This window comes from Dasypus novemcinctus, chromosome 27 (genome assembly GCF_030445035.2).
Source record: "Dasypus novemcinctus isolate mDasNov1 chromosome 27, mDasNov1.1.hap2, whole genome shotgun sequence".
In the NCBI taxonomy this organism is placed as follows: domain Eukaryota; kingdom Metazoa; phylum Chordata; class Mammalia; order Cingulata; family Dasypodidae; genus Dasypus; species Dasypus novemcinctus.
The window spans coordinates 54,326,097-54,351,258 of NC_080699.1; the positions used below are offsets into that span (position 1 = coordinate 54,326,097).

General features: G+C 42.1%; 1 long non-coding RNA gene across 2 annotated transcripts in view; it reads right to left on the bottom strand.

Annotated features, from left to right (window-relative positions):
• The window catches only part of LOC131276347 (uncharacterized), a 183,124-nt gene extending 177,697 nt beyond the window's left edge, over positions 1 to 5,427 (bottom strand). Inside the window, exons 1-2 of one of the 2 annotated variants that reach the window (XR_011647680.1) lie at positions 5,340 to 5,427; positions 4,411 to 4,497 (exon numbers count right to left, since the gene is read on the bottom strand). This is a non-coding gene — a long non-coding RNA (uncharacterized lncRNA). Of the gene's footprint in view, positions 1 to 4,410; positions 4,498 to 4,926; positions 5,251 to 5,339 lie in introns of those variants that run through there. The other variant, XR_011647681.1, reaches the window with a different exon arrangement.
• Positions 5,428 to 25,162: the final 19,735 nt, after the last annotated feature.

Genomic DNA, 25,162 nt, shown 5'->3' on the forward strand with positions numbered 1-25,162 from the left:
AAAAGGACAACCCACCAGGAAGATATATATATGCACCTAACCAGGGTGCCCCAAAATACATAAGACAAACTCTGTCAAAACTGAAGGGAGAAACAGGCATCTCTACAATAATCACTGGAGGCTCTAATATACCACTCACATCATGAGGCAGAACAACTGGACAGAAGATCAACAAGGAAATGGAGAACTTAAAGAATAATAAATGAGTCAGACCTAACAGACACACAGAATGCTGCATCCAAATGCAGCAGGTTATACATTCTTCTCACGTGCCCATGGATCCTTCACCAGGATACACTACATGTAGGGCATACTGCAGGTCTCAGTACATATGAAAAGGCTGAAGTTATACAAAGAACCTTCTTAGATCATAATGGAATGAAATTGGAAATCAAGAATAGACAGGAAAAAAGTAACTTTGCAACTGTGTGGAGCCTAAACAACATACTCTTAAATGATCAGTGGATCAAAGAAGAAATTGCAAGTGAAATCAGTAAATGTATTGAGACAAATGAAAATGAGAACACAAATTACCAAAACTTATGGGATACAGCAAAGCCAGTCTTGAGGGGGAAATTTAAAGCCCTAAACACCTATATTAAAAAAGTAGAAAGATCTAAACTCAAAGACTTAACTGAACACCTAGAGAAATTGGAGAAAGAACAGCAAACCAATCCTCAAAGCAAGCAGAAGGAAAGAAATAATAAAGATTAGAGCAGAAATAAATGAAATTGAGAACAACAACAAAGAGAAAATAGAGAAAATCAAAACCAAAAGCTGGTTCTTTGAGAAGATCTGTAAAACTGACAAATTGCTAGCAAAATTACCAAAGGAGAAAAATAGGCAAATAAATACAATCAGAAATGAAAGGAGGAAAGTAATGACTGACCCCACAGAAATAAAAAGAATCAAAAGACGATACTATGAGAAACTGTATGCCAACAATGACAACCTAGAAATGGGAAAATTCCTAGAAAGGCACAACCAACCTACACTGACACTACAAGAAATACAAGAATTAACAAACCAACCATGTTTAAAGAGACTGAATCCATCACCAAACACCTCCCAACAAGGAAAAGCTCAGGACCAGATGACTTCAGAGATGAATTCTACCAAGCATTTCAAAAAGAATTAACAACAATCCTTTTTAAACTCTTCCAACATGATGAAGAGGAGGGAAAATTACCCCACTCTTTTTACGAAGCCAACATCACCCTAACACCAAAGACAGATAAAGACACTACACGGAAAGAGAAGTACAGACTCATCTCTTCAATGAACACAGAGATGCAAAAATTCTCTCAACAAAATATTGACAAATTGAATCCAGCAGCATTATCAAAGACTTACACATCACGACCAAGGGGGATTTGTTGCTGGCATGCAAGGCTAGCTCAACATAAAAAAAAAAACCATCAACATAATACACCACATTAAAAAAAAATTGTAGGGAAAAAACACACGATGATCACAATAGACACAGAAAAGGTATTTGACAGAATCCAGCATTCTTTCTTGGTAAAAAACACTTCAAAAGGTATGAATAGAAGGAAAATGCCACAATATGATAAAAGGCATATATGTTAAACCCACAGCCAACATGGTACTCAGTGGGGAAATGTTGAAAGCTTTCCATCTAAGATCAGGAACAAGACAAGGATGACTAATATCACCATTGCTATTCAACATCATACTACGAGTTCTAGCTAGAGCAATTAGAGAAGAAAAAAAAATTAAAGGCATCCAAAGAAGAAACGGGTACAATAAAACTTGTACTATTTGCAGATGACATTATCCTATATTTAGAAAATTCTGAAATGTCTACAACAAAGCTACTTGAGCTAATAAAATGAGTTCAGCAAAGTGGCAGGATACAAGATCCACATGCAGAAATCAGTGTTCTTGTACAGTAGTACTGCACAATCTGAGGAGAAATCAGGGGGAAGATTCCACTTACAATAGCAACAAAAAGACTCAATCTGTAGGGATCAACGTAGTCAAAGAAGTACAGGACCTATACGTGGAAAACTACAAAACAGTGGTACTCTAAGACTAAATATCGTGAAGATGTCAATCCAACTTAAACTGATTTATAGACTCAATGTAATACCAATCAAAATTCCAACAGCCTACTTGACAGAAATAGAAAAGGCAATTACCAAATTCATTTGGAAGGGAAAATGCACCCAAGTAACCAAAAGCATTCTAAAAAAGAAGAGCAAAGTGGGAAGAATTTCACTGCCAGACCTTGAAACATATTACAAAGCTACTGTGGCCAAAACAGCATGGCACTGGCATAAAGAGAGACTCATCGATCAGTGTAATAGAATTTAGAGTCCAGAAATAAACCCTCACCTCCATGGTCAACTAGTTCTTCAGACACCTACCAAGTCCATGTTAATGGGGGAAAAGTCCCTTCAATAAATGGTGCTGGGAGACCTGGATATCTATAACCAAAAAAATGGAACAGGACCCCTATCTTACATCCTATACAAGAACCAACTCAAAATGGATCAGAGACCTAAATATAAAAGTAAGGACCATAAAACTGCTTGAAGAAAATGTAGGGAAACATCTTAAAGACCTTGTGCTTCATGGTGATTTTTTGGACCTTACACCCAAAGCACATGAAACAAAAGAAAAAAGAGATAAATGGGACCTCCTCAAAATTAAACATGTGTGCACCTCACAGGACTTTGTCAAATGGTGAAAAAGCAGCTGCCTCAGCAGAAGGAAATGCTTGGAAATCACATGTCCAATAAGGGTTTAATATCCATGATATGAAAAGAGATGTTACAACTCAATAATAAAAAAAACAAATGACTCAATTAAAAAATGGGCAAAAGACATAAATAGACATTTGTCCAAAGAAGAAATACAAATGGCAAGAAAACACATGAAAAAATGTTCAATATGAGTAATGATTAGGGAAATGCAAATCATAACTAAGAGATATCATTTCACACCTATCAGAATGGCCACTATTAAAAAGTCAGAGAACTACAAATGTTGGAGAAGATGTGGAGTGATAAGAACTCTTACACTTGGTGGGAATGCAAATGGTACAGCCACTGTGGAGGACTGTTGGGCAGTTCCTAAGGAAGTTGAATATAGATTTGCCAGTGACCCAGCACTATCACTATTGGGTCTACACCCAGAACTGAAAGCAGTGAAACAAATATACATCTGCACACCCATGTTCATAGCAGTACTATTCACAATGTTAAAAGCTGGAAACAACCCAGATGTCCATCAACTGACAAATGGATAAACAAACAGTGCTTTATTCCCACGATGGAATATTATGCAGCTCTTAAGAAGAAATGGGCAAGTGGATTTGGCCCAATGGATAGGGCGTCCGCCTACTTCATGGGAGGTCCAAGGTTCAAACCCAGGGCCTCCTGATTGGTGTGATGAGCTGGCCCACACACAGTGCTGATTTTTGCAAGTGCCATGCAGGGGTGTCCCCCGCAGAGGGGAGCCCCATGCACAAAGAGTGCACCCCATAAGGACAGCCACCCAGCGTGAAAAAAGCACAGCCTGCCCGGGAATGGCACCACACACACGGAGAGCCCCTGCAGCAAGATGACGCAACAAAATGAGACACAGATTCTGGGTGTCGCTGACAAAAATACAAGCTCACACAAGGAGAACACACAGCAAATGGACACATAGAGCAGACAACTGGTGGTGGGGTGGGGAAGGGGGGAGAAATAAATCTTAAAAAAAAAAAGAAGTAAAAAAACACTTGACAACATCAATGAACCTGGAGAACATTATATTGAGTGAAGCAAGCCAAACACAAAAGGACAATACCGTAAATACAGCATTACTGTGAACTAAATATATTGAATAACATATTGTATGATTCCGCTTATATAAAATGTAAATATAAATTAATTTATAGGGGGAAAAAAAGCATTTGTGGAATAGCCAAAAATGGGAGCTGTGAACAGTAGGGGAAGCACAGATGGAGAAGTGATGGATTTACTTTTTTTATTATTATTGAAATTAAGAAAATGCTCTAATAAGATTGAGGTGATGACTGCACAACCATGTGGTGGTACCCAATACCACTGACTGTGTGGTGAACTGTATGCTTTGTTTGTTGATACATATCGATAAAAATGATTTGTTAAAAAAATGACAAACAGCACTTAAAAATGGGAAACTATGTAAATAACTTTCACCAGAGAAGAAACATTCAATTCTTTTCATCACTAAGGAAACACAAATTAAAATCTGCTATGACTTATCATATAGACAGTAAAATGACTAAAATCAAGATAATACCAACTTTTAAGAAGATGCGGAAAACCTGGAGCCCTCATTACATTTCCAGTGAGAATGCCACATGGTGCTGCTACTTTGGGAACCCTTTTGTCAGTTTCTTAAATATAAACTTACATCATTGTTCCTAGTTCCACTCCAAGATATCTATCCAAGACAACTTGCTGGACGATGATTCCCACAGCAAGTTCTTGGCCGCCAAAACTGGAAAAAATACAAATGCCTATCACCCGGGGCTTGGATAAGAGAAGGTGGTTCATGCGTGAATAGCTCTGGAGCTCTAACTAGGTAATTTCATTCAACTAACTTTCACAGAATAAACAAGTTATCCGAGTCTGGAAAAATGCCAAAGACTGAAGCAGGCCCCCGGGTCCCCCGCCGCCCACGGACCCTCGCGAAGGCAGCCCCAAACCGCGCAGAGAGGGCAGGACCGGCGGGGGCTCCACGCACAACATTCCAGCGAGCTGTAGCTTCATGGGCTGCGCGGGCCGGTGCGCCCTCAGCGCAGCGCGGGGACGACCGCTCGCCCGCTTTTCCGCGCTGCCGGAGGGGGGGGGGCCACAGCCCGGCGCTCTGCCCCGCCCAAAGGCCCGCGGGCGCTCCCCGCCCGCCAGGTGGGGTCCGCACACTTACCGGGCTCCGAGCCAGGCGCAGGCGGGCGTCTGAGGAGGGGCCGCGCGCTCCGCCTGAGGGTTCCGGGCCTGCACTCGCAGCCCCGCTGGCCAGACACGGCCCTCCCCACGCACGGGGGCCCCGCACGGGGCGAGGTGGCTCACACACGGGGGGCCGCAAACGAGGGCGGAGGGGCCCTGAGCGGCGCCTCGGCCTGGCCCAAGCACCAGGTCAGCGGCCAGACCCAAACACCCGAGGTCCTGAAAGGTGCCACCGCCGCGCCGCGTGCTGGGCGGGGCTGAGCGGTGGGGAAAGCGGCCAGCGGCCAGCGGCCCCTTGCCAAGAGCTCCGCCCTCGCCGGAGCCCCAGACGGACCCCAGCGTATTTTGGGCTCCTGCCCGCTCCCCGTCCCACGCGACTTCGCGGGCCCCTACCTGCGTCCTCCGGATGGGGCGTCTGACCCTGGCGGCCACGTGGCTACCCCCTGGCCAGTAGTGGGGACGCCTCCGGGAAAAGCTGCCAGCCTCCCCCCTGGTGTGAGTTAAATGTTCTTCTGCGTCACAGAAGACTGAAGCTCAGGGTGCGGCGCAATAAAGGGCAGCAGGAGGTGCGCTGGGTGGGGGGAGCGGGGAGTCTCATTGTAAACAGATGGTTACTGACTCCTTTTCAGCTAACAGGTCATGATTCCAGGACCCAAGATGATAAAAATAGTTAAAATGGACAGAATTGTTGTAGTTTCCCAAGATACACAGGAATTTTAAAGCAGAAAATCTTAAAGGGAAATTAAAATCTATGAGATGCTATGGTTATAAGTGAATCAGCACTTGGAATATTTTAGACCAGTATTTAGGACAAACTGTCAGTAATTCATCTTTTAGGACTTGTGTAATCACTCCAAACACATTATTCCTGTAATGTCAAAAAACTATCATATAAATGGAAACTTAAAAAAATTTTTTTTATTTAATTGTCTTTTTTAAGCTACCTTGATCACAAAAAATGTTACATTAAAAAATATGAGGTTCCCGCACCCCCCACCCCCACCATACTATGCAAATAAAGGGAGACAGAACGATGATTAATGGCTGGCAGAGGTTGCGGGGAGTGGGGAAGGTGGGGTAACTCCTTTTGGGTCTATGAGATTTCCTTCGGAGTGGATAAAAATGTTCTGAAATTAAATAAATTTGATGCACAACATAGTGAATGTACTAAATGCCACAGAATATACTGTTAAAATTATTAATTTTATGTTATGTCACTTTCACCTAACAAAAAATATATAGATACTGTGAAGTGGAGGAAAAAGAAACTCTCCTAATCATAATGCAAGATCTTTGGTGCTTGAAAGGAACACTTTCTTTCTTCTATCTCTCTCACCTGCACAGTTCTGAGTTGTCACCTGCTGATGGTAGAGTTCCATGCCATCCAAAAGGAGAAGGTGTGCCTACATTGGAAAGAAGCCACAAAAATCCTGACTGGTTCTTGTTCAAGAAATAGGTTTCTCTAGTTCTAAAAATGGCTGAAAACTAGGGTATTAAGTTAAACAAGTGTTACCAACACAGACATACTCAAGATGAATTAGGAGGAAAAAGGAATTTTGCAATTGAGCAAGTCTCTTGCTAGTCTTCATTACTAGAACCAATTAAAGCATTTTTCTTTTCTGCTCTAGTACAGAACCTGGTCAGAGGGTTTTTCTCCTAGCTCACTTAAGCTTCCCCTCCTCTATTATCACCTTTGCAGGGTCCTCTCTGACCACATGAACCTTCCCTGCCATTCTTTATGCCCCATTTCTCCCCTCCTCCCTCCAGTTCCTCTTACCCCTCCTCCCCCTCCTGCTCCTGCCTCTTCTCTCTCTTCTCTCAGGCTTTTCTAAACCACAAGAGGCAGTGGCCTCATTTCCTTTGTCATAGAACCCTCAAATCCCAAAGAACTGCAGAATCATTCATCAAAGTTTGCAAGTTTTTTCTTTTACTTGTGTAGAGGACATGATCTTTTTTGTTTACTGTTTGCATGGAGTATTTTTTTCAAAGATTTCATTTTCAAGCAGTTTTTATCCCTGGAACTAAGGTGAGTGTCTTGTAGGCAGCACATGGATGGCTCATGTTTTTCCATTCATTGTGTCAGCCTATATCTTTTTTTAAAAAGATTTATTTTATTTCTATCCCCTTCCCCCTCCATTGTATGCTCTCTGCATCCATTTGCTGTGCGTTCTTCTGCGTTTGCTTGCATTATCTGGTGGCACTGGGAAATTGTCTCTTTTTTTGTTGCATCCTCTTACTGTGTCAGCTCTCGATGTTCAGTGCCACTACTGGGCAAGCTGCACTTTTTTTTTCACATGGGGTTCCTCTCCTAGTGGGGCACACTCCTTGCATGTGGGGCACCCCTATGTGGGTACACCCCACACAGTAGGGCACTCCTTGAGTACGGCAGCACTGCATGTGGGCCAGCTTAGCACACAGGCCAAGAGGCCATGGGGATTGAGCCCTGGACCCTCCATGTGGTAAACGGATGCTCTAGCAGTTGAGCCATGTCTATTTCCCAGCCTATATCTTTTGATTGGGGAGTTTAATCCATTCACATTCAATGATATTATGGTAAATGCATTATTTACTTCTATCACTTTATTCTTTGGTTTTCATATGTTCTGTCATATTTCTGTCTGTATTTTTGCTCTTTTGTTTATCCTTTCTGCTATTCTTTCTTTTATAATCTCCTCTGAGCCTCTGTCTCCTGTCTTTTTCTGTCAGGTTGTAAGGCTTCCTTTAATTATTTCCTGCAAAATGGAATCATTTTCATGAATTCTCTTAATTTCTGTTTTCTTTGCTTTTTAAACTCACCTTCATATTTGATGGGCAATTTTGCTGGATAAAGATTTCTCAGCTGGCAGTTTTTCTCTTTTAGTACCCTAATTATATCATGCAATTGTCTTCTCTTCTCCAAGTTCTGATGAGAAATCCACAATAAATCTTTTTGGGCATCCATTGTATGTGATAGTTTGCTTCTTCATTACTGCTGTCAGAATTTTCTCTTTATCTTTGATGTTTGACAGTTGGAGTAGTCCTATTAGACCTACTATGAATCTGAATAGACCTATTGGAGTAGGTCTATTCACATTTATTCTGCTTGGGGTACACTGTGCTTCCTGGACCTGCAAGGTCATTACTTTCAAGAGGGTTGGGAAATTTTCAGCTCTTATTACCTCAGATACTCTTTCTGCCCCTTTTCCCTTCTCTTCCCCTTCTGGAACTGACATGACACGCATGTGGTTGTGTTTTCTGTTATCACTCAACTCCCTGAGCCCTTGCTCAATTTTTCACATTCTTTTCTCTTTCTGTTCTCTTCTCTCTTCCATTTCTGCTGTTCTGTCTTCTGCATCACTTATTGTTTATTCTGTCATTTCAAACTTGCTGTTGTATGCCTCTAATGTTTTTTGTTGTTTTTTTGTTTGTTTGTTTCCTATTTAGGAGGTACTGGCAATTGAACCCAGGACCTTGTGTAGTGTAAGCAGGTGCCCAACCCTTGAGCTACATCTGCTCCACAGTGAGAGTTCATTTTTTCATTTGTTTGTTTTTAGAAGGTGCCAGGGATCAAACCTGGGACCTTGTATGTGGGAAGTAGATCCTCAACCACGTGAGCTACGACTGCTCTCCTCTAATTTGTTTTTTATCCCACTATTGTGTCTTTCATTCCCATGAGTTCTGTTACTTTTCTATTCAAGTTTTCAAATTCTTCTTTGTACTCACTTGGTGTCTTCTTGATATCTTTTATCTTTTGATCCGTATCATCTTTCAGTTCATTAATTTGATTTTGGAAGTTTATGTGCCTCTCCTTGGTTAGTTGTCTGAAATCCTATGTCTCTTCTGGAGACTTTGATAGATTCCTTTTCTTAGGTCATTTCTTCTCTTTTCTCAGAGTGACTTGTTACTTTTGCTGATGTCTAGGCATCTGATTTGGATGGCAAGTTTACTCAGATGCTCACTTTCCTTGCATAGGGATTTAGTGGCAGGAGGCTGTATGTTACTGGTGTCTTTGATTCTTGGTTCAACTTGTTCTGGGTCTTTAGGATTATCCCTGTTAGTTGTTCAGATCTGGGCCCTGAGCAGAGTAATGTGTTGCAGACCTGCTTCCTAGGGCCTTGGGGAGGGAGACTGTAAAGACCAGAAAATGCCTCTCTTGCTTATTTATGTCTGTGCTGCCCACATGCTTTTCCTTTGTCCACCAGCAAATGGCACTCTTTGTCAGCCCTTCGGTTCAAAGCCTGGTCAGAGTGTGTTTGCATCCACCAGACCAGATCACTGTGATAGAGGATCCTGCCTGGAGGCTAAGAGCCTCCTAATTCAGTCAGTCCTGGTCAATAGAGAGGGCATTGGGAGGATCAGAGCTCCTTAGTCCTGGATCTCTTTAGTCCCCTGCTGGCTCCCAGGCAAACAATAGCAGGGCCCCACCCAGCCTGCAGGAGCTCAAGGGCACAGCAGACCAAAGTTGTGGGTCAAAAGCAGCCAGCCTTACACTTTGTTGCTCTCTCCTCACTTCTGGGTGGTGGGTCGGCCTTTGTAGCCAGTGGCCCTGAGGCCTGAGAATTCAAAGTGTCTATATGGTGGGGGTGGATACTGGCAGCTGCAGCATGTACTCACAGTTTTGCCACCATGGTTCTTTTCCATTGCCCCTCTCTCTGCTGGGTGGTGTCCAGCCTTCCCCTAGGATCCTGAACCCTAAAAGATTTTTTTCCAGGCCATTTCTGCCTGTCCTCTAGCTATTTTTCTGGAAGAGATGAGAGTCCTCTGTCTTGCTAGTCTGCTATCTTCCCAGAGGAATTATAAAGTAATGGAAGCCATTTGAGTTCACAAGATTTTAGTAAAGATAGTAATAATGCATATGTATTTGGACTATTTCTACCCCATCTTTCCATAATGGTTTTTTAGAATAGGAACAAAATACATATTTATAGAAATAATTAAGAAATTCTCTTGAAACTAAAGCACTAAAGAAGTTAAAGCCATAAATAAGGCAAAAGTAAACATTCTCACAAAGAGAGTTAATATAATACTGTATTAAATTTGACTGAATTTCTTAGTGTTCAGAGCAAAGGGAGAATTGTGGGCATTTGAAATACTGATTTCCAAAGTGATTTTTCACTTAATGATTTTTTATTGTTTTCTGGGTCCCATTGGAAAGGTGAGTGGTCAGAAGGTATCACTGGTGTTGAGGATTGCATAATGTCCCCCACAAAAGATATGTTCAGGTTCCAACCTCTCATCCATGTGTGTGAACGCTTTTGTAAATAGGACCTTTGAATATATGGGCCTTAATCCAGTGTGGCTGAAGTCCTTATAAGCAAAGGAAATGGATGTGGAAAGGAAGCTCTGGGAGCAGCCAAAAGCTGGAAATCAACAGAACCCAAAGAGAAAGGAGAAGAGGCAGCCATATGCATCAGCACGTGACAGAAAAGCCAAGGAGCACCAAGATTGCTGGTGAGTTCTAAGTACTGACTCTGGGAGGAAGCAAGCCTTCTGGCCTCTGAAACCTTGAGTCTGTAAATCCCTGTTGGTAAGCCAACCCATTATATGGAATCCATTACAGCAGCTAGGAAATTAATGCAGGAGTCATGGAGGAAACTGAGAGTACACAGTTCTGACCCTCAGCCCCTTCCATCAGGGCAGCCTTCCTTTTATCATTTTTGTTAAATAGTTTCTCAGGCTAAAAAGCAATTACATATTTGTTTTTCACAAAGAAGAAAACATACCATTCTTAAGAAAAGTTTTCCTGATGCAAGAATGCTGAAAGTGGTAGCTTTTACAGGGGTAATTAAATAACATATAACTGTTATGAGAGGCAATGCATAAAAAAGAACAATAATAAAGATAATTTTTTTTAGCGAATAAAAACCCTTTCTTGGTAAATAAAAAACAAAAGTATAATTATAAAGTATCATTTGAAAAAGACATTGTGGCAGGAGGTTAAACTGTGGTCCAGGTATGTAATATTTTAGTGGTCAGTGGAAAATGAAGAAGCCAATATGTATGACTTATGTCAGGGATTCTGAACCTTTCAATTATTGAATTCATTACAGTCTCCCAACAGAAATGTTCAATCTTTATTGTACATGAAAATCTTGTAGGAAACATATTTAAAATACTATTTTCTATACCTTATACCCAGATATTTTTATCTGTGATTTAGTGTGGAGAACCAGAAATCTGCATTTTATGAAAATATATTACTTTTCTTGATTAGGTACATAAACATAATGAAAAATATCTATCTAGAATAATCTCACAATCACTTCTGTCCCATCAGCCTAGTTTACTCTGCCACTCTTACAAATTATTATTATTATGAATTTCTTAACTCTATCCAGAAAGTTTTTCCTAACGTAACAATTCATTTTAAACACAGCCCTTTTTTCCTACTATTACATGTATTGGATGTTTGAATTGTACCACATTGATTGCCTTCCTTTTCCTATATGGATATATTGTCATTTCCTTTTCCTGTGTTTTCCATTGGGTTAAAATGCAACATCCTAAATAATAAAATCATATTTCATTTGATATCAACTTAACTTTCATGACATGTACATATACTTTACCTATACCTCTACAAACAGAGAGGGAGATTTCATAACAATGAAAGGATCAACCTAAGGGAAAGATATGACACCTGTAAATATATGCTCATTTAACACCTAAGATTCAATTTAAAGTAAAAAAAAAAAATTGACACCTATCTGAGGGATAGCCCTGTCAAGGACGAGGGGGAAAGCTTGCTGTCGATTGATTTCCCAAACTCAGGTCCTTACATGATGCTCCAATATTCAGAGCACTTATCCTGACTGTTTTAATCATATGTTTACAAAGTTTGGCTCACCAAGAGTGTGTTCTCCCCCTGAATGTAAAGCATATACTAGTTGATTTCCAATGATTGTTTTGGAGTGTATGAACAAATGAATGACTGAATGAATGGATGGCTCACCAGGCAGAGGTGAAGAAGTAGGAGAGTAGAGCATATTGTTGGAACTTTAAGGTTTCCCAAATGCTTTCAATAACTTTTCCCAAACTGAATGCCTTCAGATGTTAGTAGCTATTCAGTGAAAAATGGGAGTTCAGTACATAAACTTTATCTTCTCTGTTCTTTATTTAGATATCCCCAATGCCCATTACTGTGGTTTTTTTTAAATATAATTTTAAATTTTAAAAAAAGATACTTAGACTACATAAATATTACAAAAAATATAGAGGGGATTCCGATATGTCCCACTCCCAACCCTTTCCACATTTTCCCACATTGGTGTGGTATATTTGTTACAATTGATGAACACATTTTGGAGCATTGTCACTAACGTGTATTATAGTTTACATTGTAGTTTACATTCTCTGCCCATCACTGTGTTTAAGTCCATTTTCCCATGTTCACAAACTTATTAGACCAGAATTTTATTAATATCTGAAAGAAGTGCTCCTTGGAACACTTTAGAATATGCTGACCTTTAGTGTAAGAGAATTCTGTTGGGTGGTTCACAGATGAGTCATAGAGGTGGATCGTGGCCAGTTTGGAGATTTCTGTTCTAAAATGCTGGAAGGATCTGAATTTTATTATGCAAACTATATAAATAATTGAATGGTTTTAGATAAGAAGTATTTTGAATTTTATACATGTCGTAGCCACAGTGTAGATGATAAATTTGAAGGAGGCTGGACCAGAAGTGGAAAAAATATTTGGAAGCTTGTGACAATAATCCAACCTATCAGTGATGAAATACTGGACTAAGTCTACAGTGAGAAATGGGAAGGTGGTGTGGAATTGAGAAGATATATTTAGGAAGTAGTATTGACACATCTTCAGACTAATTATATTTAAGAATGATAGAGTGGGAAATATAAAGGAAATTATCCAATTTCTGGCTTAGAGAATTGGGCGGGGGGTGGTGACATTCATACTGAAAAAATAGTGTAGAACTGTGGGGTAACAGCCTTAGTTTGAGGGATCTATGACAGACAAGTGAGAAATTCACATGTGTGACTCAGGAACGAGATCTGGGCTAGATATGAAAAGTTAAGAGTCCTTGGCATCCTGCTTGAAACAATAGGTTTGGATGTGGTCACTGAAATAGACTATGGTGAATGAGAAGGAAAGTGAGAAGAAGATTGGACCTTGTGGAACATCAACATGTAAACAGTTAACAAAGAAAGAGGACACTGAGATGTATGAAAGAAAATTAGCATGGAGCCCCAAAAGGGAAATATGATGAAGCCAAAATAGCAGAAGGGGAAGAACATAATCAAATGTGTAAAACTGCTGAAAAATCAGGAAGGAAAGTACAAGAATGATAAAAAAAAAAAAAGAGTGGCCTTTGCATGTGAGAATTTGAATGTAATTGGAATACCCATAGGAGAGTTGTTCCACTGGAGTGGTTGGCTAGGGTTCAGCAAGTTCAAAAACAGAGAGCTGAAATAGAGATGAATAAGTCTGGAGAGGGACTGCATAGGACAGTTTCTAAGGAGCTTAGCTCTGAAAGGAGAGCCAGAGGAGGACTGGAAATCTGTTAGGACTGGTATTGAGGTCTTCAGGGAAGCTATCCTGATGTCACCAGGGAAGACTGTCCTTGGGCTGTTGTGGGGGAGACCAGCAAGGCTCTATACAACAGGGCTCTCAAGCTTTGCTCTTTGTATAAATAGAAAGTACTAATTATCCTGTGCATTAATGAAAGGGCCTTGCTGATGGCAGGGAAAGGAGTCCAGCCCCTGGGCTCTGCCTCTCTGAGCCCCACCTGGGCCTACAGCAAGCCCAGAGGATCAAGTGGTGCCCTGACCTCACCCCTCCCCTGCACAGGAACATGTCAGGGCACAATGATGGGTGTCATGGCAATAGAGGGCTCCTGTACCCACAGCCTGGTGGGCTCATTCTCCTAAGTGTTTCTTTCTGCCCTTGGGGAGCAGGATCCTGCTGCAGCCATCACAGGAAACCTCCCCCCCAATGGGTTCCCCTTTCCTCAAGGCAAGCAGGGGCACTGGACTTCTGCAGTATCTCACCAAGTTGACCTGCATGACAGTCATAGGATCTTGGGGGAAATCTGTTAGGACTGGCAGTGTCTGAAAATTTCATGGATTTTCTGTGGAGACATTGGTCCCCCTCTAATCCAAGTCTTCCTGGATGGGGGTCTCTCCTGGAGGTGACTGATGACTGAGTCTCCTTCCCCACGTGGCCCTGCCCTCTCAGCACTTGCTTCCCTAGGCCACTGTCAGAAGGGAGCCTCCAGGGAGCATCCTTCTTACAGCTGAATTGGCCACCTTCTATTTTATTAAACCCCATGGAAAGTACAAGTGTTGGAGGGGATGTGGAGGAAAAGAACCCTCATTCACTGCTGGGAGCAATGCAAAGTGGTGTAGCCACCGTGGACGACAGATTGATGGCTCCTCTGAAAGCAAAGTATAGAATTATCATATGATCTGGCAACTGGTCTACTAGGTATATACCCCAAAGAATTGAAAGCAGCATCTCAAAAAGATATTTGGACACCAGTGTTCATAGCAGCACTATTCACAATTGCCAAATGATGGAAGCAACACAAGTTTCCCTCAATAGATGAATGGAGAAATAAAATGTATAACAGTATAGACATACAATGGAATATTATTCAGCTGTACAAAGAAATGAATTCATGATATGCATGACAATATGGATGAACTTGGAAGACATCCTATTGAGTGAAATAAACCAGACACAAAAGACAAGTATTGTAGTCTCACTTTTTTGAAAAATATACAATAAATAATCTCATAGCATCAGAATGTATTCATTCCTATGGTGTGTATACAGAATGAGAAGTAAAGGCTTAAAATTAACAGCATTCCTATTTGGAATGATGGAAACATTTTGGCAAGTTATGATGCTCCATCAAGGTGACAGACCCTCATTAAGAAAAAGACCCCCTACCAAGTTCTTCTAACTTCTGGTACTATAATTAAAGTACAGGATGTTGAACTATGGACCCACATTTCTCAACTAAGAAAGGCCCAGCCAGAGTCCTGGAATTTTTCTTACTCTGGAAACTTGAAGAAACTCAAACTAGTTGTCACAGTGTTTTTTGTATTTCTTTATCTTGCAATAATGTAAAGGACAAGATGGCAAGAATATTTCTGTTTCTTCAACTGTCTATTTACCTCTCTAGCAGATGGACCAGTGCCTAATTCATTTTATGGTGCTGAGATTTGAGTACTTAATATCATCTCTTTTCCCCACTGCAATTCAGATCTTAAAGGAAGACAAAATGACAGTTCAGCAGATATCTGAATTTTTTAATTTGACAACTTTTGGAGCAAATTGTTTAGTTGTATGCAAAGAGGTCCCTAACACCATACCCTATCAATAAGCAGATGTGACCTTATCATGCATTACATAGCCCTAACTGAGCAGCTTCTTTCTCTTAATATGAATTTGTCATGCATCCATGTCCTTCTGTGGCAAGATAACACTTTCCTTTTTATTGCTGAGTAACTATATGGGCATAGTTGTACCACAGTTTGGTTATCCATTCACCTAGTGAAGGACATCTTGCTTTCTCCTAGCTTGTGGCTTTGTAACTAAAAATAGCTATAACTATATCAGTGCTGGTTTTTCTTATGTGGACATATGTTGTCAACAAGTGGGTACATGCCTAGGAGTGTGATTAATGAGTCACATGCTGAGATATGTTTACTTTATTAATCATGCTAAAATGTCTCCCAAAGGGGCTGTGCCATTTGCATTCCCTCCAGTGAGGAAGGAGAGTTCCTGTTGTCCCACATCATCACTAGCAGTTGGATTGTCTGTTCTTTGGATGTTAGCCATTCCAGTGGGTGGATAGTGTCTCTCATTGTTGTTTTAAGTTACTTTTCAATGACAAATGATGTTAAGTGTCTTTATGTGTGCTTATTTGCCAATTATATACCTAATTTGGTGAGGGTTCTGTTCAGTCATTTTCCAATTTCTTAGTTGTGTGGTTTGTTTTCTTTTTATTGAGCTCTATAGGCCTTTTGTATATTTTGGTACAAAATATATGTGTTTTACAAAACTTTCTCCCAGTGCAGGATTGAGGTCTCTTCATTCAATCAACAGTGTCTTCCACATAGTAGAACTTTTAATTTTTCAAATAAAGTCCCATTACCATTTTTTTCTTTTTATGACTCTTTCTTTAGATGCTGCATTTAAAAACTCATCAGCAAACACAAGGTCATTTTTCTGTTGGAACCACATTTTTATTTTATTTTATTTTTATCATTTTGCTTCTTAGACATTAACATATAAACTACTTTAGGTGAATCTGTGTGTAAGGTGTAAAATTTATGTCTTTCTTTTTTTTCAGTATGGCCATCCAGTTGTTCCATTTCCATATTTTGAAAGGATTATGTTCACTTGAGTATATTTTAATGGGTCTACATATGGGCTCTATTTTTTCCCAATTTTTCTGTGTACCAAAGTCAAACTCTATTAATTATTGTAGATTTATAATAAGAATTGAAACCAGGCAGTATGGACTGCTCAGTTTTGTTTTCTTAAACATTTTGCATGCTCTTGTAGGAGCAGAAAAAGTTCAAAAATATATACAAAATATTTTTCTATGATTTTGTATAAGATCTTAAAAATATTGACTCTACCTACCATGAAACAGGAATATTTCTCCATTTATTTAACTTTTTACTACTTGCAAGTTTTTATAGGTTATGAGAGAAAAATACATACTTATTTTCTTAGGTTTGAGCAAAGGAATTTATTATGTGGTTTTATAAGTATAAATGCATTTGTTTTTTATTTCATTGTTCACTGCAGGGAAGGAGAAGGAGAAATCTATTGATTTTTGTATACTTACCTAGTACTTTGCTTCTTGTTATCTCCGTGCAGTCTCATCAAGGCACTGGATAGTTAGCTCCATTTCCTTTGAACTTCCAAATTTATAGCAAATTTATAAAAATTTAATTTCTGAGATTCTGTTGGTAGCCTGAATGGGGCGCATGTGCGCAGCTGAACAGTGAGCTCAAGCAGTTCCTTTCCTGCACTCTGGCTGCAGGAGAGGTGCCTGAGGATCTTTTTTAAAAAATTATTTTATTTTAAAGTTAAGAGACCACACAAAACATTGCATTAAAAAACATGAGGTTCCCATATACCCCACTCCCCAACCCCATCAATTTTTAACTGTATTTTTTTGAAGATACTTAGATCATAAAAAAGTTACATTCAAAAAATATGAGGTTCCCCTATATTCCCATCCCCCCTCACCCCACTCCTCCCACCTCGACCACCTCTTTCATCATTGTGACACACTCATTGCATTTGGTGAATACAGTTTGGAGCACTGCTGCACCACACGGATCATGGTTTACATTGTAGTTTACACTCTCCCCAGTCCATTCAGTGGGTTATGGCAGGACATACCATGTCCATCACTGCGGCGGCTTGCTCGGTCGGTAGAGGTGGGGTCTGGCTGCGGACGAGGGGTTGGTCCAGCTCTGGACGAGGGGTCGGTCCCGCTCGGGACGAGGGGTCGGTCCCACTTGGGACAAGGGGTCGGTCCGGCAGCAGACGAGGGATCGGTCTCACAAGGGGTTGCGCGGTTCGGCTGACGGGGTCGCCCGGCGAAGCCGGCGACGAAGGGGTCGCCCGGAGAAGCCGGCGACGAAGGGGTCGCCCGGAGAAGCAGGCGACGAACTGGGGACAAGGGAGGCCAGGCCCTTGTCGGGGGCTCTCAGGACTGGAGGGCGCACGGCAGAAGAACTACCGCGGAGACAAGGTAAACACGCAAGTCCACTTTACTGAGGGAGAGGCAACAGTTTTATAGGGGCTGGGGAAGGCTGATTGGTCGAAGCCACGCCCTGTTCTGATTGGTTGCCGGTGAAAGGTCAGTGGGCGGTACTGGACGGGGGAGGGGTGGTGGTTAGGGATTGGCTGTCGCTGTTGCTGGGGGAAGGGGCAGGGTTTAGGGATTGGTGGCTGCTGTTGCTGGGGTGGAGGGCAGACTGGATTTTTCCGCCCACGCCTGGCTATTGCTGCTGTCGGGGGAAGGGAAAAGGGCGGGCTGGATTTTTCCGCCCACACCTGGCTGTTGCTGCTGTCGGGGGAGGGGAAAAGGGCGGGCTGGATTTTTCCGCCCACACCTGGCTGTTGTTGCTGTCGGGGGAGGGAAAAAGGGCAGACTGGAATTTTCTGCCCTGCGCCTGCGCAGGGAGAAGGAAGAAGAAGGGTGCCGCCCCACAAGGCATCGGGTGGCGCCATCTGGGAGGAGGGGCGGCCGTGGAAGCATGGCTGCCGAGAAGGGGAGACCCGAGGGCACTCTGCGCCCATGCCGAGCTTCCTTCAGGGGTGGCGGTGAGTCCGACCAGCCACCCTATTATGGGGGCAGCGGCTTGGCCTGCCGCGGCTGCTCCCCCGCCAGGCCAGCAAACCACACTTCAGCCTGAGGGGTGACCGCACACCACCTGTCCCTGCAATACCATTTAGGACAACTGAGCCATCATTTTGACCTGACTGACCCTCAGACCCAGTGGAGAAGGCCTCCCTGTGGGCCCTGAGACCTGGTTGCCCTGTCCCATGTGGACAAGTGCTTCATTCTGCAGGACTGTCCTGGGAAGCTCTGGTGGCCATGGGACAACTCTTGCCCTGTCCATAATGAGTCAGAAGCTTCATCCATTAGTTTTCATTCATGTTAAATTCCTAAAATGACTTCCCAGGTCCCCCTCATTGAATGTGTCTCATCAGTGGTTTGGAGTTTTCATGTAACAAACCGTGCACCTCCTTGGTTAAATTTCTTCCTAAGTATTTTATTCTTTCTGATGCTCTTGTAAAAGAAATTGCTTTATTAACTTTCTTTTAAGATTGTTTGCTTCAATGTTATAGGAATACAACAGACTTTTGTGCAACTTTCTGGCATTATTAGCTATAACAGTATTTTGTGAGTCCTAGAGGGATTTTTATATATAAATCCTGTCCTTTCTAAATAGAGATAGTTTTGTTCTTCCTTTCCAACTTGGATACCTTTACCTCCTTTTTCTTGCCTAATTACTCTGGCTAGGACATCCTGGACAGTGAGGAATAGCAGTGGCAAAAGCAGCATCATGGATTGGGCCTTGATGTTATTGGCACAACTCACAGTCTTTCACCATCGAGAATGATGCTAGTTACGTAGCCCTCATTTTGCTGGCTTGTGTCTTTGTATTTCATTATGAAAAGGTATTGGGTTGTGTCAAATGATTTATCTGCAGCAAATGGCATGGCCATGATATTCCTTTTTTCTCCTTTCCTTCCCCCTCCCCTAGCCCTGCTGTTTTTGCTGTGTCCCTTTGCTGTGTGATCTGTATCTATTTCTCTTTTTGTTTTCTCTTCCCTATTTTCTCCTCTTGGATTCCCACCCTGGGGACCCCTGCTGTGGAGAGAGGCTCCCTGTCACTTGTGCCAACTAAATTCCTGGTTTCTGTTATGTCTCACCCTGACTCTCCCCTTGTTTCTCTTTTGTTGTGTGATCATCTTGCTTCATGTCTCCCTTGCATAGGAACTGACTTGCTGCCTGGGGACTTGATTCACCAGACGGGCACTCAGCTCAGTGCAAGGTCACTTGGCTCACTGCATGGACACTGGCCTGCCACACAAGCATGCTTTTTTTTTAACCTGGAGGCCCCAGGGATGGAACCCAGGTCCTCCCATGTGGTAGGTGGAAGCCCAATCACTTGAGCCACATCCACTTCCCCACAGTATTCATTGCTTGATGAATTAATGTTGCTTGTTACTTTGCATCTTAATTCCATTTTATTTTTTAAAATATTTTATTAGAGAAGTTTAAGGTTTTCAGAAAAATCATGCTTAAATTACAGAGTTCCATATAACCCTCTCACAGGCAGTTTTCTCTATTATTAATTCTTTGCTTTAATGCTGTATTTTTGTTATAGCTGATGAAACAATATTACTAGAATTATCCTGTTATGTGTAGTCTGTAGTTTGCTTTAGGGCTCTGTTTGTGTTGTACAGGTCTATGTTTGAAATTTTTATTATGGCAAGATATGTACAACCTAAAATTTCCCATTTATTTTTTTTCAAATATACAATTCAGTGATGTTCATTTGTGTACACAGTATTGTCACTGACACCCACTACCAGATTTTTCTATCACCCCATAGAAACTGCACCCATTAGACCAGGACACCAGTTCCCTGCACCCCCCAGTCAAATGCTGGTTCGCAGGAGCAGTGATGCTCATGAAAGGAGGCCCAGCTGGAGCTGTGAAGGTGCCCAAGTGTCTGCCCTGGGTCCACCCAACCAGGTCAACATTCGGAGGCCAGGGGCCAGGATCCAGGAGGAGGCAGCCTAAGGACTCCTCACACCAGAGGGAGCTGAGGGTGTGCAGTCCTGCCCGCACAGCCCACATGCCAGCGATCAGTCTTCCCCAGTCCTGTCCCTCCAGGTGGGAAGTCTCATTCAATGTACATTTCCCCCATGTAGTGCTGATGGGCTCGAGTCCACCATGAAGACTGCAGGTTCCTAAGCAGAGGTGAAAAGAGACCTCAGCATGAGAAGCAGATTCCCTCTTTCTCCAAACAGAAAGAAGGCACTGCCATGCATCAGGACGTGGCCCTTGAACATGGGGTTTTTGAGACACCCACTTTTCAGAGGTGGTTGTGGTGCCCGGTGAATGCCCCTCACCCCTCACCCCTCACCCCGGGGGTTCTGATGGACTATCTTGCTCCTTGCCCAGTTTGACGGTAGTGAAATGCACATCGCTCTGCTGCAGGGAGACTTGTGTGTGTCCTTCAGCACCAGAGAAGGATGGATGGCCCTTGAACTTGCCACACGTTAAAAAACTGATGACCCTCAGACTTGATTGAAGGAGGAAAGAATGAGCCTGTATCTCACTTTAATTAACACAGGAAATGAAGGACCAAACGACAACTCCAGGCTGTCCTAGAAACAGAAATTTAATGTCATATTCTGGTCAAGAATTTGCTATTTATAAAACTCATCATGTCCCTACCCACGTGATTAGTATTTCTTTTGACTTTTATACAGAAATCAGTTGCCCTCCCACTTCTCCCCCAAATCCTCCATCCCCACTAATTCCTGTGTCTTCTCTCCTAAATCCAGGAAGCATTGTCCTTGGAACTTGTAGGGCCTGAGCTTATCGATAGGTCTGTGCTGGGCCCTGCTCCCTCACTGGAAGAGGGTCTCCCTCTCATCTCTCCAGAGAGGGCTTGGTTTAGAGGGGGCCAAACCCCCTCAGTCTTGAGCTCTTGAGCAGCTGCTGGAGCTTCCTCTAAAATTTGAGGTACCTTCAACCCAGAAGCTGCCCCTGGAGCTGGAGCTGGTGGCAGCGGTGGTGCTGCAGGGAAGTCCAGCTCCAGGTCTGGCTGTAGGTCTGGCTCTGGACCTGGTGCTGGAGCTGGAAGAGGAGAAACATTCACCCCCATGACGGCCATCCCTCTGCCTCTCAAAGCACAGAACACCCCACAGCCTTGAGCAGCCCAAACTCCCCCAGGAACCACCCCAGGCTGCAGCCCCTGGAGGCGTGGTCTGGGCTTCCTCTCTCTTAGCTTCTGGACAACAGCAGCATCTGAGGCTCTTCCTGGGTCCTGCCCCCCAGTCTCCCCATCACCTGCCCAGCTCCGTCATGCTGTGTTATTCTGATACCCATGTGTAGGTGTCCCTGCCCACTGATGATAATCTCCCGATAGGTGGGGAGAAAGCCTTGCTCAGCCCTAATGCAGCTGAGTTCCCCTGGCTGGACTGGTGAGTGGGCCACTCCCCACGCCTCCCTTTTGGGACCATGATTGTGGGGTGGAGAGGACTGGGTGGGCAAACAGAGCTGGGAATGGGCTATGGAGGGGATGGGCTCTCAAGGGTTGGCCCTGAGACCCCTTTCTCCCTTTCTCCCCAGGGTTCCAGGGCCCCACCCAGAGCTCTCCTCCCCACCTGTCTTGCAGGGGGAAGATCCAGAGCCCCACCCTGGAGGGAGGGGTCAGCACAGCCCTCCTGAGCACATCTCCCAGTGCACCCCGACTTCCTTTCATGCTGTTGTGGAGATTGCTGTGTACAAGGCCTTTACATTTATAAGCTTACTGATGGCTACTTGATTCTTTCAAGTTGCTATTGTAAGTGGATTTTTCTTTCTTGACTGGTACCTCAGATAGTACATTTTTAGTGTACAAAATCTACTGATTTTTATGTTTTGATCTTCTATCCTGCCACTTTATTAAACTTGTTTACAAGCTCTTAACAACTTGATTGCAGTTTTTTTTTCAGCTTTGTACATACAGTATCATGTCATCAGCAAATAGTGAAAGCTTTATTTCTTTTCCAATTTGTATGATTTTATTTCTTTTTCTTGGCTAAATGCTTGCAAGTACTTCTAATAAAAAATGTTAAATTAGAGCAGTGACAGTGAGTGTCCTAGTTTTGTTCCAGATCTTAGAAGAAAAGTCTTTTTCATTTCACCATTGAATATGATGTTAATTGTGGGTTTTCCATATATAGCCTTCATCATGTCTAGGAAGTTTCCTTCTATTCCTATAATTCCAAGTGTTTTTTTAATCCAAAAAGATGCTGTGCCTTGTCAAATGCCTTTTCTGTGACAATAGAGGTGATCATGTAGTTTTTTCTATGGATCTGTTACTGTGGTCTATTAATTTGATTAATTTTCTTACGTTAAACTACCCTTGCATACTAGGGATAAATTCAGCTTGATCATGGGAAGCGGAAGTGGCTCAAGTGATAGAGTTTCCACCTATTATAAGGGAGGATGTGGGGCAGATCCCTGGGACCTCCCAGTAAAAAGAAGAAGTGAAATCATGCCCACTTGGCAAGCCAGTGCCAGAGCAAGTGCCTGCATGGTGAGCCAGTGCCCACAGGAATGCCCATGTGGTGAGTCCGTGCCCTGCACAAGTGAGTCATGCAGCAAGATGATACTGCATCAAAAGAGAGACAAGGGGAGAGTCAAGGAGAAATGCAACACAAACCAGGAACTGAGGTGGTGCAATTGACAGGGAACCCCTCTACCCATCAGAAGTCTCCAGGATAGAATCCTAGAGGAGATAGGCTAGAAGAGAAACAGCAAAAAACAAAGAAACAAACAAAAAACCCAGTGGGGTGAGAGAAGGGGAAGGGGGAAAATAAGTAAATAAATAAATCTTTTTAAAAAATCCACTTGCTCATGGTGTGTAGTTTGTTTGATGTGTTGTTGAATAGGATTATTAATGTCTTTTTGAGGGTTTTAGTTTATTAGAGAGATTGATCTGTAGTTGTCTTTCCTTGTGGGGTCTTTATGTTGCTTTGGTATTAGAGTAATTTTGGCATCAAAGAATGAGCTAGATAATGTTCCTCCACTTCAAGTTTTGGGAAGGGTTTAAGCAGAATAGGTTTTAGATTTTCCTGGAATGATGGTAGAATTCACCCAGGAAGTCATTGGTGCTTGGCTTTTTTTATTTGGTGTGATTTTTTATGACTAATTCAATTTTGGTCTCTTGATTTCTTCTATTTATTCTTTCATCAGTGTAGGATGCTTGTGTGTTTCTAGAAATTTATCCATTTCATCTAAGCTATCCATCTTATTGGCATACAGTTTTTCAAAGTATCCTCTTTAATGATACTCTTTAATTCTGTGGGATCAGTGATGATAGTCCCTCTCTTGGTTTTTATTTTATTTATTTGCATCCTCTATCATTTTTCTTTGGTTCATCTAGAATATCAATTTTATTAATCTCAAAAAAAACCAGCTTTTGGCTAATTTTTCTAGTGCTGGTTTTTTGTTTTTGCTTTTTTGCTTTTAATTCTCAATTTCATTTTGTTCTGCTCTAATCTTTGTTATTCGCTACTTTCTTCTTCCTTTGGGATAAGTTTGTTCTTTTTCTAGTTCATATAAATATTTTAAGATGTAAATATGCAATTGGTTCCTATAAAGGAAAACATTTCACTAAAACAAGAATCCAGAAGCTCTAATGTGGACCAGTTCCCAGCAAAATAGCAACCATTGTCTGCATGTGGTAGGATAACACCTGCGCCTGCAGCACTGCAGGGCTCATACACATCGTAGACCCAGAAGGCTCTCGCTGCTTTCTGGGGCAGCTAGTGGTAGTTGTGCACAGCTCCAATTGCTCATATTATTAATGATGTGAGGCTGATAATCATATTGTGGCTACTTTTTAAAATTAATTACTTGATTTTCCATGAATTTTTTTTCTCCCATCACATGTTGATAACCATTTTTTTAAACTTTATTAGAGAAGGTGTGTGTTTACAGACCAATCTTGCATGAAATAGAGGATTCCCATATACCACCCTATTGTTAACAGCTTGCATTGATATGCAGCATTTGTTATAGCTGATGAAAACAGATTTATAATTGTACTGTTAACTGTAGCCCATGGTTCACCTTAAGCTTCACTTTCTCTGTAGTGCAGTTCCATGTTCATTTTTTTAAATTTGTTACCACAGATACAATCTAATAATTCCCCTTTAGCCACATTCATATATATATACTTCAGTGCTTTTAATTATGATCACAAGGTAGTACTCCCATCAGCACCATTTATTACCATATATTTCTACCATTCCAGTTAGGAACTCTGTACATTTTTAGTCTTGACTTCCCATTCCCTATTACTGCCCTATCTGCTATTCTAGATTCTGACTCCATCAGTTTGCTTATTCTGATTATTTCATATCAGTGAAAACCTACAATATTTGTCCTTTTGTGTCTGGCTATTTCACTCAACAAGATGTATTCAAGTTTCATCCATGCTATTGCATGTGTCAGAACTTCATTCATTTTTACAATTTAAAACTGTTCCATCATAGAGAAGTGGGTGTGGCTCAAGTGATTGGGCTCCCATCTACCATATGGCAGATCCTGGATTCAGTTCTCAGGGCCTCCTGGTGAAGGTGAGTTGCCCTGTGTGGTGGAGCTGGCCTGTGTGGAGAGATGACACAACAAGATGACACAACAACAACAGCAAAAAAAGGAGACACAGAAGAAAAGACAATGAGAGACAAAATCAGGAAGCTGGGGTGGCTCAAGCAATTGAATGCCTCTTTCCCACATCAGAGGTCCTGGGATTGTTTCCCGGTGCCTCCTAAAGAAAAGAGGAGAAGAGAGGACAAGCTGAGAAGACAGACATAGAAGAACGTGCAGCAAATGGACATAGAGAGCTGACAGCAAGTGCAAGTGGTAAGGGGGATATAAAAACAATTATAATAAATCTTGAGAAAATATTCCATTCTATGTATATATTTTGTTATCCATCCATTG